The sequence below is a fragment of the Protomyctophum parallelum genome (assembly GCF_964188405.1).
Source record: "Protomyctophum parallelum genome assembly, chromosome: 22".
Lineage (NCBI taxonomy): Eukaryota > Metazoa > Chordata > Actinopteri > Myctophiformes > Myctophidae > Protomyctophum > Protomyctophum parallelum.
Window position 1 is genome coordinate 13,202,406 of NC_139714.1, and position 13,204 is coordinate 13,215,609.

Below are 13,204 nucleotides of genomic sequence, written 5' to 3' on the forward strand. Positions count from 1 at the left end.
CTCGAATTGGATTATAAATGGAAAGCAGGGCCTTTTATTTATTTATTTATTTTACTATAAGGATGCGAGGCAGAAAGAAAGAGTGAAAAGAAAAATGTATACTTGGTGGCGAGAACAACAAAGTAACGGAAACAAAGAAACCATAAACAGATGGAGTGAGGAAGAAAATTATTGTATTATTCAAATATTTTAATTGAAACCTTTCACAATGTAAGAAAATACATTCCCTTCTCTTGTTCTCTCTCTCTCTCTCTCTCGCACGCAGGCAGGCAGGCACGCACGCACGCAACACTTTAGAAAAGGGGAATGCATTCCCATAGAAAGGTGGTGTCATTCACTTTAGCCTTTTTCTCTTTTGTCCGTAGTGTTTTGTATTTGTTGATGACAAGTATTTTTATGCCATGTTGATCCCCCATACAGGTTTTCTTTTGTGTGTGTTATCCTTTTAGCCTAAATGTCTGCCTGTACCTCGTGCTGTTTACATTTCTGACTAATACAGTATCCAATCAATCCAAAAAGCTTGAAACCGGGACGTCTGCTCACTACAAGTTAACCCCATATGATGGAGGATTAGCTGGAGTCAGAGGTTGTGTTAGACAGACAGACTGAATGGATCCCTCTGCCACTCCCTCCAAGCACAGAGCCTCCCAGTCCTTGCATAATCAATCATCCATTAATGGAGTAAGTGGCTGTGGAAGGATATTAAATGTTAATTGCTGTAAGGTATTGATCGTATGCATTGATCTGCGGCAAAATTGCAATCAGTGAAAACAAAGATACATTATACGAGACTATACGAGTAGCCAGCACCACGCTCTAATGAATGGGTTGAGATGTGTGGTGTCCACCGAGGATGATTTTGTAAGATTAGGCCAAACTTTTTCAGTATTGAGTTGCCAGGACCATCATTATGGTGTTGTGTGGTGGTGTGGTGGTGCGGTGGTAATGTTATTAACAGTGCTCCGAGTGCTGAGAAAATAACTCAAATGTTTTAGTAAAAGTACCAGTAAGACGCCCTAAAGGGTGACGGGAGACTGCTGGGCGAGCTCTGGCGCTTTGCCATGGGGGGTCAGATCAACATTATGGAATGAATTCTGTACTGGCCATATATGGAGCGTGTCTTGAGTGTACAGGGTTTGATGAGGTCAGATCAACATAATGGAATGTCAGAACAGGTCAGCTCCATATATGGAGATCTAATGGTGGCAGCGGGGGCAGTGTCTTGAGTGTACAGGGTTTGATGAGGGCCCAGGTAGGGCTGGGCCTTCATTTTCGGGCCTAAAGGGTGAGGTCGTGATCCGCCTGCATGGGTTAATTTTCGGGCCTGTTGAGAACTCTAGTTTTCGCCAGCTGCCGGCGCGGCTGCACTAATAACTTTGGGGCGGGACCATATAGAGTTTGAATGGACAGGTATCAGTCAAAAGGGAGACATCGATGGATGGGGAAGGATCAACATATGGAATGTCAGAACAGGAAGGACGGGTGGGGAGGATCAACATATGGAATGTCAGAACAGGTCAGCTCCATATATGGAGATCTAAGGGTTTGAGATTTGAGGTCAGATGTATAGTTGCTGGCCAATATTGTTGACATCAGGGAGTCCATATATGGGCATTCCCATATTTGGGCTTAATATTGATGACATCAGGGATCTCCATCCATGATGATGTCACGTGATGTCACGAGGCATGGCCATATATGGAGGTGTGGGGTGACTGACAGACTTTGCAAGTTTTCATAGTAAATGCGAGCTGCAGTCGCAATCAATACCGCATGTAGAAATACTCTGTTACCAGTAAAAGTCCGGAAATCAAAATGCATTCTTAGTTTTGCCCTCATCGACAGTACTGTTTGTAGCCTCATAGTCTTTACATTATGTTTGTGTGCATTCAGGTGCTAAAATGAGGTTTTAGCACCCGAGGTGAAGTTTTCTTAAAAATAATGAACATGCTCGCATGTTGCAGGTCTTACAAGCATTGATAGGCTACTGCATCTACATTCACATCATTCATTAATATCATTTCAGAAATCATAGCAAAAGAAACGTGCTCAGCACGTCGGCCAGTTAATTCTTAACCTCTTGAAGATTAGGCTATACTCATTTCCAGTTGACAACATATTCCATCGACAGTATATCCTATCCTGTTTATATCCATTGTCCCGAGTTTTTTTGTAATTCGGAGCATAAAAGCTCCTCTGGCTACGAGACTTGTGTAGCATTACGCGGAAGCGGGGATTGAAGCCGTGGATCCCACTGGGGGCTACAATCACCCTTTGGAACGGGTCCTCGCGCTTCTCACTTCACACTGTGGACCGCCACACACGATGTCCCTCATATCCCTCACAGGATATCACACTCCACGTCCTGCCGACTACGCCATAGGCCTATTGTGGGATTACGCGGAAGCAGGGATTGAACCTGGGGCTCCCACTCGCCAGACCAACGCGCAACCTACCGTGCCAATAGGGCCCGATTGGCAGGGCTGTTGCGGGCTGGGTCTTGGCTGGGGGCTACACTTGCATGGGTATTAATACAGAGTTGGGTTGAAAAATCTCAAAAATGCTTGGAATCTTTTTTTAAACAGCCAACGTATAAATGGATAGAGTTGTTCAAATGATTGTGACGCTATAGTAACTGGGGACCCCTATAGTTTCTGGGGACCCCTTGGAACACCCCCATGGACCCCTGGAGGTCCCCTCACCTCACTTATAGAACCCAATGCCCTAATAAACATGGATTCGCAAAGAACCCAATGCCCTAATAAACATGGATTCGCAAAGCATATAGTATTTCTTTGCGTGTGTGCATGTGTATGCGTGCGTGCGTGCATGTGCCTGTGCGGGTGTGTGTCTGCGCGCAGTGAACAACTCCCAGGGCAGAGTGGAGGAGTTGGCAGGTCTTGCAGGTCCATGCGAGACGTCCTCCTGTCAGGATGATGCCTGTTGGATAATGCATAACCTCAGTGCAGCCGGGGCCGGCCCTCCTCCCCCCACCCAGAAGATCAATAACACTTAGAGAGGCTTTATAAAGAGAGAGACACTAAATTTCCATCATCAGGCAATTAGCTGAACCCTCCTCCCATCTTTCATCTGTACCCCCCCCCCCCCCCCCCACCCCAACTGGAAGCATTGCACACAAAATACCATCAGTGTTGCCATGTCCGCTTAGTATAAGCAACTTTGGGCTTGCTTTTATTGTATAGTCACTTGTAAATATTGGTAGTTGTGGATTGCATTTTTTGGGTTGTTGTAGTTGCTTATTTGACACATTATTGGGACACAAGCATCAGTAAGCAGGAACTGGGGCTGTCAATGAAGGACCGAAAGTCTGGCGTGGCATTGTGAAATCCATGATCTCGACCGCGGTCGAAAAACTATGATGATGCTTATTTGGGGCTTTCTTCCTAACATTGTTTATGAACCAGTGGTTCCAAATGAATTAAGCAATATTACATGAGAGGGTGTGCTTTACCGTGATTATTGGCAAGACACTGATGCGGTCAGGAACGAGGCGTAGCCAATTTCCGTAAGCATCACTGAAGTCTGAAGTGCCAGTGACACAAACTATTCTGGCAAACACTGTATACCATTAGCACTCCACCAGTATAGATACACTGCTATAGATAGTAGCCTACTCTGGCTAAAGTACTGGAGTAATTGCTTTAAAGGCGCAGTGAAATGAAAAAGACGTTTTTCACACTTTTAGACCATATCCGTGGTCATCATATGGGCATACCTAACAATGGATGCCAAAGAAATGTGAAAATTCTCATTTCTGTGTGTTTTTATATCAAAGGTCCATAAAAACGATTGCATTATTTATTTATTAAAACGAAAACGTGCTGCGTGATGACGTGTAGAGATACACATCGATAAAAGCCAATAACAATGAAGCTCACCCGTTTAATTCCCCATATTTGCGCATCCGTCCATCACAGCTGCTACTGATTACAGAATACGTTTTTATTTCCATTCAAGATAACATCCAGACAGTGTATTACTCGGTTTCAACTTAATCATCACGCTAAAATATGTATCTGAAAACATTATAGGGTAGAAATAAGCCACATAACAGTAAACTGGTTGTGCTGGCCGACCATCTGATTTATAAACAAACACATACCACGCTGTTGCGCATAGCATAGCTAATGTCCCTAGCTACCGTCCCATCGCCTGAAGGGATGCGACACATACAGCATACAAGAAACAAAGTACAAGGTGAAAAGTGCAGCATCCATGAAGGGCAATACAGAATTGTGAGTAAAGTATCTTGTGCATAAAGAAAATAAGAAAATATTAAAACTATTGCTAGGGTAGGCCAATGCTATTGTGGACCTGTAATCACAAGACTGGTTGTTTTTTAGCCACTGTTTTGTCCTTTAAAAGCATGTGAAAGTGGGGATCTTCCTCAGTGTGACAGGGAGCTCATTCCAGTATTTGCAACCTTATAGAGAACATTTTGACTGAAGGTAGACTTGTAGACGTGTTTACACAGTTTTTACACAAACACTCAACGCTGGCCATTCATTGTCAATGGCATTCAATGTTTGTGTTAACACAATGTTTGTGTGTGCACAAACCGTCATAGCTGGACATAGGAAGTAACAGTACTCCGTTACTGTCCACCGGCGGATGAATTAGAGTTGGGAAGTTATTAGAGGGTTCATGAGAGAGGATCCGCTCGTAATTCCGATGCATTAGATCGATAACAAGGCTTTGTTTGGACATAATGGGGCGAGTCGAATCAAACGCACCGCCGGAATGAATGCTGAACACCATGTTTTTCCCGCTATTTTCTACACCGGATCTCTCACACACACACACACACACACACACACACACACACACACACACACACACACACACACACACACACACACACACACACACACACACACACACTTCCCGTAATGCACACCTTGCCTTAGTTAGAACCCCCTTCCGAGCTACCCCTGCCGTCTCCCCAGTATGAATTCAGGCTCAATCATCAGCTAATTGTCCATTTGAACCGAGCACTGGGAAAAGGTCAAAGGTCACGACGTGATAATGCAGTGTAAAATGCAGTGTCATGGGATTTGGAGTTCATTAGAGGTCCATTATGAGTCTGTGTGAGTGACATCATTCTCATGGGGGAGGGGATCCGTCTGTCTGTATAAAGCCCAGTGGAGTCTTTGGTGTGAGGATCAGCCACGCAAGAAGACACATGCACACACTTAGTTACTTTGAACCACTGCACGCGCGAGCACACACACACACACACACACACACACACACACACACACACACACACACACACACACACACACACACACACACACATCACACACACAGGTCTGATGCTTCCCGAGGGCTGTTAGGAGAGTCCTGAATCCATCACGAAGCTCCCGGTAGCAGGTTTTTCTTCTACATCTGCATATCGCCGCGTTGCAAGAGGAACTTTAGTCCCGGGTCAATCCTTCAGATTGCAGGGACAGCACTTCTGCTGTCAACGCAGGGCGGCCATAAACGGGGGCTCTGCTCCTCTAACGCTGCTCCCAAACCCCCGCGACCCACAACCCCGGGCCTCATTCATATTCACGATTAGCGCCTGCGAGAACCCCTCTGCTGTCGTCTGCAACTAACCAGATTTATTAGGATGAGGGAGAGCGGGGAGGAGAGAAAGAGAGAGGGAAAGTGTAGCAGCTGGGGGCAGACGGCGTTCACACTTAATTTGGACCGAGACCAATGCGTGTTCTGCAATAATAAAAATCCAACAAAGTAACTATAGAAGCTATTTTTCAAACGGTTGTAGTGGAATAAAAAAAGTACATTTGTGAGTAGAGCTGTAGTGGAGTAGAAGTGTAATTATTTAAAAGTTCACTACTTGAGTAACTAAGTATAGCTATACTTTGCCTCCACTGCGCATTATTTGTCTACTGTAGCACTCAGCTGGCGAGAATCACAGTACAGTAGGAGCCGGGAGGAGGGGCGAGGGATGGGAAGGAAGGGGGAAGGGTGGGATTCGAGGGAAGCGCTGTCGTTTGGGGCAAGTGGGGTTCCACCTGGAGGTCAGACTGGGGTGGGGGGGCGGACGCAGGACCCCCTTCCTATCCAACCAGCCCTGGAATAATAGAATAATGGCATAATTAACTGGCAGGAAGGTTTAGCCTCCGGGGCGCAAACTGCTGCTCTTCATCGGATGGAGTCCTGAAGTCCTGGATCTCACTGTAATTAGGTCTCCATGGGTTCTAATTGTCCGGCAGTTTGTAGAGGGTAAATGTTAGCTCTATATGGGATTTAGTGTGTTGGTGCATGCTGCATGTGCTGATGGCTGATCTTTCACACTGTGTGCGTGTGTTTGCGTGCAGCCTCTGACATTTTACAGTTGTGGCCCCCGGCCTTTACGGTTTACGGTGGGTGTGTACACATACAGACATAATTTTAACACTTTCTGTACACTTTCTTTGAAAAAGATCTTCCTAGTATAATGAAAATACATGATGATCATGTTTTAGGGCAGATCACGGCACTCCATCTTTAAAATGCCATTTTTGTTAACCACTTGAACCCCCAGCATCTTTAATCTCGGGGGCCCAAATTCCCCGAATCGATTTGTGTATTGTGAAATAAGAGCATGCAGGTCAGTTTAGAGGGTTCAGGTGGTACTGAATTTGCAGCTCAACAAAAGCAAATTCATCCTATTGTGTTGATGGAGGACAATGTCATGATACATTTTAATCTCTGCAATACGATTGTTACGATAAACTGCGATGTAGCGATGATCCCTATACTCCTCACACAACCAAACAACACCATCCTGGAAGGAACACTGTTGCCATGTGGTTCAGACTCAGTCAGTCTCCCACTGTGAGAGACGCTGCATACCACACATCGCTCTCTCTCTCTCTCTCTCTCTCTCTCTCTCTCTCTCTCTCTCTCTCTCTCTCACAGCTGCATGCTCTCTGCTGGATGCACATCTCTGGTTCACTCCACCCGCGCTGATTTATTTGGATTGTCCTCGCCTCCATCGATCAGGGGGTCCGACTGAGTTACTCAAGAGACAAAGAGGTAGACAGACTGGACGACTATTGACGGCAGAACGTTTTGAAAGATGCGCCGATCTGTCAGGTGGCCATGCAGGGCTATTGACGATTTCACATATTAAAACATGTATCTGACGGATGTATCATTGGAGAGGAGAGGAGGGGGGGGGGGGGGTGGGGGGGGGAGAGAGAGAGAGAGAGAGAGAGAGCGCACAAATTGTTAGTTTGTGGTTATCTCCTTTGTGCTGGATCTCGCTCTCATTTCTCTCTCTGTTTCTCCTTTCTTTCTCTCTGTCTCTGTCTCTCTCTCTCTCTCTCTCGCGCTCATACATTCTCTGTGTCTCTGTATCTCTCTATCTTCTCTCCTCTGTTCTAACCGCTGCTGGTGCATTGCAGTAAATGTGTGTGTGTGTGTGTGTGTGTGTGTGTGTGTGTGTGTGTGTGTGTGTGTGTGTGTGTGTGTGTGTGTGGTGCACAGTGGAGGCATCGATGAGTATCCATGGGTTTACTGTCTCCATAAATCAAACTCACCCACTGCACGCGCGCACACACACACACACACACACACACACAGGTAGTGTGACCTTTTCTCATAAGTTCATTTTTCCCGGTTTGCAGATCGTGGTGAAGGAGAATCACATTGGAATGTAAATGTCACATTCATTTGTTTGGGTTTTTAATGTGTGATGAGGAAAGAAAAGGAGGACACATAGGAAGCAACTGTGTGTGTGTGTGTGTGTGTGTGTGTGTGTGTGTGTTAAATAAAAGTGTCAATACTGCAATGTAGATGTGCTCTGTTACAAGTAGAAGTACCACATTCTACATGTTACACACATGTGTTTGTGTGTAACCTTGATTTTTAGGCCTATACAACTCATGAAAATCCATATCTCAAAATATTACACAAAACCTCCAGCAAGGGCGAAATCAATGCAGAAATGTCGGCCATTTGAAAAGTTATGTCATGCACTCAATACTTGGTCTGGGATACTTTTTAATTAATACTTTAATCAATGTGGTGTGGAATGAAGGTGATCAGTCTGTGGTACTGTTAGTTGAGGTATTATGGAAGCCCAGGTTTGCTTTGATAGCGGCCTTAAGCTCATCTGTGTGGTTGAGTCAGGGGGTCTTTCATCTTCCTCTTGACAACAACACAGATTATCTATGAGCTTTAGGTCAGGCCAAGTGGCTGGTCAGTTAAGCACAGTAATACCATGGTCACTATACACCAGTTACTAGTCGTTTTGGCTCTGTGGGCAGGTGCCAAGTGCTGCTGGAAAAGGAAATCACAAAGTGCTCTAAAGCCTCCTGGGAGATGGCTGTGTTGACTCAGGACTTGATAAAACAGAGTGCATCAACGCCAGCAGATGTCGTGTTAAGGAACTCTATAAAAGGGAACTTCATGTAGGGTATGAAAAGTGTCTTAGTGTGGTTTCAAACGTGATGTGTACTGTGTGGAGAATACAACATAGCGACATGTGCTTGTTCAGCAGTCTGATGGTATAGTTGTATAGGTAAAAACTGTCCAGTGTTTGATACACTGGTGGTAGCGCTTGCCTGGCCGTGGTCGCATCAGTGGTGTGAACCGTTTGTGGCTGCCTGGGGTGGTGGGAATCCTTGATGATCCAGATAGCGTTCAGGCTACACAAATGTATGGAATGCTGCATATGCTAATACAAAATATTTAAAATATTGATTTGATATACATATTAACCTTAGGAAGTATGAAGTTGTTTTTATTAGCATAGCATTCCATACATTCCATAGGGCTGGACCACACATGGATGTATGACGTCATACATCCATGCCGGGAGCCTGAGACGGGAGCAGTCCCAATTGAGTGAAAGATTATCTATTTATGAAAGAAATAAAATATTGATGGTGTTTCTATTTTGTAATTTTAGTTATAACTATAATATTTTAAGGCATATTTGTCTTATTAGCCTTATCAGCCTTTTAAGTATAATCTTGAAATATATTTGTACTTTACTTGAGTATGTCAAATGTTCAGTACTTTTACTTCATTTCAGAGGAAAATATTGTACTTTTACTCCACTCCAAATATTGGACAACCTTCAGTTACTTTATAGATTTTGATTATTATTACAAAACATTTAGTAACCCACTTCGGCCCTATATACTTTTCGGCCTTTTGAAAATAGCCGACCCACAAGCTCACAGTGTGTCACATTGCGACGCATTGTCAGCTTGTAGATCTACTACTATTTTATTTATCTTCATTTGTATTAAGATTTTTAGTCGTTTTTTCACATTTGAAAACTTGTAAAACAGGACATTCTTAGTACTTTTACTTTTGGTCTCTGCTGTGGAGGGGTTGGGGTTTTATATGGCACTGCTTTATGTTTAATTTGTTTATTTGTTACATTTCTTATGACTGTAAATTTGTTAAAATGTAACTGACCGGTGTGCATGTGCTTGTGCTTAGACTGCAAGTACGTTTTGATGCAGATACCTTTGTACATTTGGAATGTGGTACTGTACTTCTACTTGTAACAGAGCACATCTACATTGCAGTATTGCTTTTATTTAAGTAAAACAAATGTGAGTACTTTTCCCACCACTGTTTATAATCTATTTTGAATTCACACAGCTATACTTGGTACAGCTACTTGACAAAGAAAGCAAACTTGACAACTTCGACATTGACTGAGTCGACAATGGAAGCATCACTATTTACCATTCATGAAAACCGCCTTGAGGAGACCTGCATTTGAACCCGTCCCCCCTCCATACCCTCCCCCACATGCTACCCACCGTGTGTCACATTTGAGCCGGCAAATCTTCATTTAAATTGCAGAGGAATTAGCACGTCAGTCATCCATACAGAAGTGCCGCGGACATTGATGGCTGTGTTTGCCGTGGAGGTTTTTAAACATCCTCATTTCATGACTGGCTGGACTTTATGGAGGGAGACACCCATCCCATAATATATCACCCCTCCTCCTGTCTCTGTTGATTTCTATCTCGGATTCTCTTTTGCACGCTCTCTCTCTCTCCTTCAGTTTAAAAAATATATATATATATATATCTCTCAGCTGACTTTCTGTCCCAATCGTTAGTGAGTGACAGTTTGTCAGACTAAAGTGAAAAATATTGACATGGATGTCTGACAGATGGAGAGTGATCTGTGACCTTTAGAGCGGTGGGTTCTCAAACTTTTTCATCTCAAGAACCCTCAAATTATTATGAACGGCATACTTTTATTATGTAGGGATATCCTAGTGTTTCATGTTATGCCTAGTTGTTTGCCTGTCTTGTCTCACATCATTCCCAGTTACATACCTCTCTCTCGTCTCCATTCTCGCATTAGCCCTGCCCTTGCCTAATGATACTCACCTGTATTCACTAGTCTATACATGGTTAAATGCCCCACTGCCAGGTCCAAGTTTGATGTTGCTGTGCCTGTTGAGTGTTCTTTTATTTAATAAATACTGGACTTGACCTGCGTGCCTGCATTGTTCTGCTTCTTTGTCCTCACACACACTGTGACACAAATGAATACACCCTTCTGTATTTTGTGCCAGGGACCCTCATACAAAATGATACATTCTTTCAAGATGTTTTGAAAATGCAGATCCAAAACACGTTCCAGCACGGCACGTTGTGCACGTTTTGCTATTTTCACTATAATTGATATTGTTGAAAATGTCTAGAAATGTTATACTATTTTAAAAATCATCTATTTATTTATTTGCATAACATAAATATTAATATGCATAGTATAATACTTCTTTCCTAAGAAAGACAACAGAATATTGTTGTGTCAGTGCAAGAACAGCTCCAAGTGCTTTTTTTTCCAGACATGCAGTATATCCGACATAGCTCGCTCACGTAGAAAAGTAGAAACTAAACAGACCTTGTTTTTTTTAAACACCGTATATTTCAAGCACTAGCACTACGCTAGCACTGTGATTTTGTTATGCTGATTGGCTAGATTTATCTGTCAAGGCAGTTACTTACACCCACTTTTCAAGCGGCCTATGGGACAAAGTCCAGACTGATACCGGGGAGGAAGTGTGATCGACAATATAATCAGTCTTGCCAAAGCTAGGCTAACAAACCCTAGGAGGGCTTATAAAAGAACCCTCGTTTACATACATACTTAGAATTCAGTAGGCCTCATGAATAGTATTCATGTACTGTTGAATATTTTAGCCTAGTAATTTTACTAAATTGCAAATTTTACAGAGCAACTTTCACCTTGAGTTGAGTAACATTTGGCCCGGATTATCTATACTGTACTTTCACTCAAGTAGTCTATTGAGTTGAGCACTTTTGCCCACCAGTGATTCAATGTATGTTGATGACATAATGAGAAGAACCACCAAGGACGATACTTTCTTACAAATCTTACTCGTGCTGATCCATCGACATTTTCTTGCCTTTTTAAGACAATATGTACAATACTTGCCGGCACCATGTGAATTTAAAACCATGCAATTATAAATTCACCATCCGATGCAGTGAATGAAATTCAAAACTAGCTGCTTAGTGCCTTCCATATTCAGATGGAGCACATCCTTTTTAAATAGGGGCTGCTTATGCCAAAAGTCATCAAAGTTGCTGATGTAGCTATAACCAGCAGCCCGACAGAAATGTTTGTGTGTGGGTGTGTGCAAGTACGTTGCTCGGATTGGTTATGGGGGAGAATGTTGCCTCCAAATGCTGCTCTGATTGGTTGCCCCAAAGTGCACCCCGTGCGTTGCGTGCGCGTTTGCAGGTGTGTTCAATTCACGTGACACCCGATCCAGTGAAACAAACATGGCTCAACAGTGAAAAGGGGCCAAAACGGCATGTTCAGAGACCAGCGCTGTTTGTGTGAGATCAGCAGGAAAACAGCTTTATCAGCTCCATTACGTGCGTTGCTCCCCTCCGATGCAGCGAGGAAACGCGCCGTGCATTCTAATGCCTTCATCTACTCTTCATTAAAGAGCCTAACGCAGCAGTTAACGCCGTGCTCCGATAGCATCACACCCGGGGCCCCTCGAGGCCCCTGCAGCGCCAACGATGAGGCCTGTGCTCACCAGATAAACTTTAAATACGAGAGACGGGGTTGAATTATGACTCTGAGGGATCCATCTCTTCGCATGCGGGCACACTAAAACTCTAAGTGTTAATTTAAAGGTGCAATAAAAAAAACATATATATATATATACTGTACAGCTCCATCTCAATGAATTAGAATATTATGTAAAAGTTCATTTTCTTCCGTAATATAATTCAAAAAGTATTTTAAACCTTTTTTTGTTTTAAACTTGATGACGTACAGCTCATGAAAATCAAAAAATCCTATCTCAACTAAATATTTTACGAGACCACTAAAAACATTCTTTTTTCTGGTCTCGTAACTTAACTTACCTTAATCATCACTTAACTGTACGCCATAATCATCAAGATTAAAATCTAAAAACGTTTTAAATACTTCACTTTATGCACAATGAATTGAGAATATATGAAAGTTTCACTTTTTGAATTATTTTACGGAAGAAAATGAACTTTTACACTATTCTAATTCAACCGACGGGTTGCTAGGACGTGTACACAAAAACAACGTTCCCTACGTTCAACTCTATTGTGTAAATTAAACCAGATAGACCCAAGGGTTTCATTTGTATAATGTCAGAGTTACAAATAGGACCACTTTACAGAGTGATTTAAAAAGAAAAAAAAGAAAAATTTTCTTTGTTTATTTTCTATCTCAGAGTGGATGTTGATGTTTGCAGTCTATCACCATTAATACCTAAGGTCGATTTTAAAAAACATCTGAAAAACGTAAGTTGCTATAATATCAGTGGTTGTCAAACTTTTCCACGTCAAGGACCCCCAAAATGATATGTATGACCCCCATCTCAAAATATGTTTTGTTCCAGAAGCAAAGATTAGTTTAAAATGCCATCTGGGCAATGTTTAGTCATACCTGCACCGGTTAAAACAGGTGACACGTGACACTGGCAGAGTGGTGCGTAGGCGGAGGGCCACCCGCCGCCCACGCCGTCTCGCTGCCTACATGTCACAGATGTTTCCAACACTTCCTATAAATAAAGGACTACATGGGGGACTTTATTCATGAAGGGAGTCTTACACACACACAGTCGGTCACCAGGCTGGAGTATAAGAAATAAACAGGCGCTAATTGAAAATGTCCCATCAATCTGCCATCT